This window comes from Eleutherodactylus coqui, unplaced genomic scaffold (genome assembly GCF_035609145.1).
Source record: "Eleutherodactylus coqui strain aEleCoq1 unplaced genomic scaffold, aEleCoq1.hap1 HAP1_SCAFFOLD_42, whole genome shotgun sequence".
NCBI classification, from domain to species: Eukaryota; Metazoa; Chordata; class Amphibia; order Anura; family Eleutherodactylidae; genus Eleutherodactylus; species Eleutherodactylus coqui.
In genome coordinates this window covers 821,142-821,687 of record NW_027101829.1, presented here as the reverse complement: position 1 = coordinate 821,687, position 546 = coordinate 821,142, and positions in this window count along the sequence as shown.

Sequence of the window (546 nt, the reverse complement as noted above, 5' to 3'; positions counted from 1 at the left end):
TGAATCAGAGCACGATTCGCGTCTAACACAAACTCACTGTTTTCACCGTCCTGTAACTCGGCACCTGAGAGGTGTAGACCGTGTTTGAAAAAGCAATAAGCTTGCGCTCCCAGCCTAGAGCGTGAATCAGAGCACGATTCGCGTCTAACACAAACTCACTGTTTTCACCGTCCTGTAACTCGGCACCTGAGAGGTGTAGACCGTGTTTGAAAAAGCAATAGGGGTCAGAAACGCTCTTTTCTCCTTAGGGAGAGCAACTATATACTATAAATAAGTGAGGAGACTCAAATGGCCACGCACGCTCCTCTGGGTAATATGCAAATAAGGGAGATGGAATAAATCCTCCATAGTGCCACCTATTGAAAGGCAGCATTCCTTCGAGTCAAAGCGAGACTTTTTATACAAGTCTTCTTACAATGACTGGTATTCAAAAGCAAAGCCAGACTCCATGCACTTACAGCTGTTTCCGGGTTATTGCCCATCATCAGTGTACAGTAGGAGTCTGGCTTTTGCTAGTGAGAGGCCTGGGACAGGGGTCAGAAACGC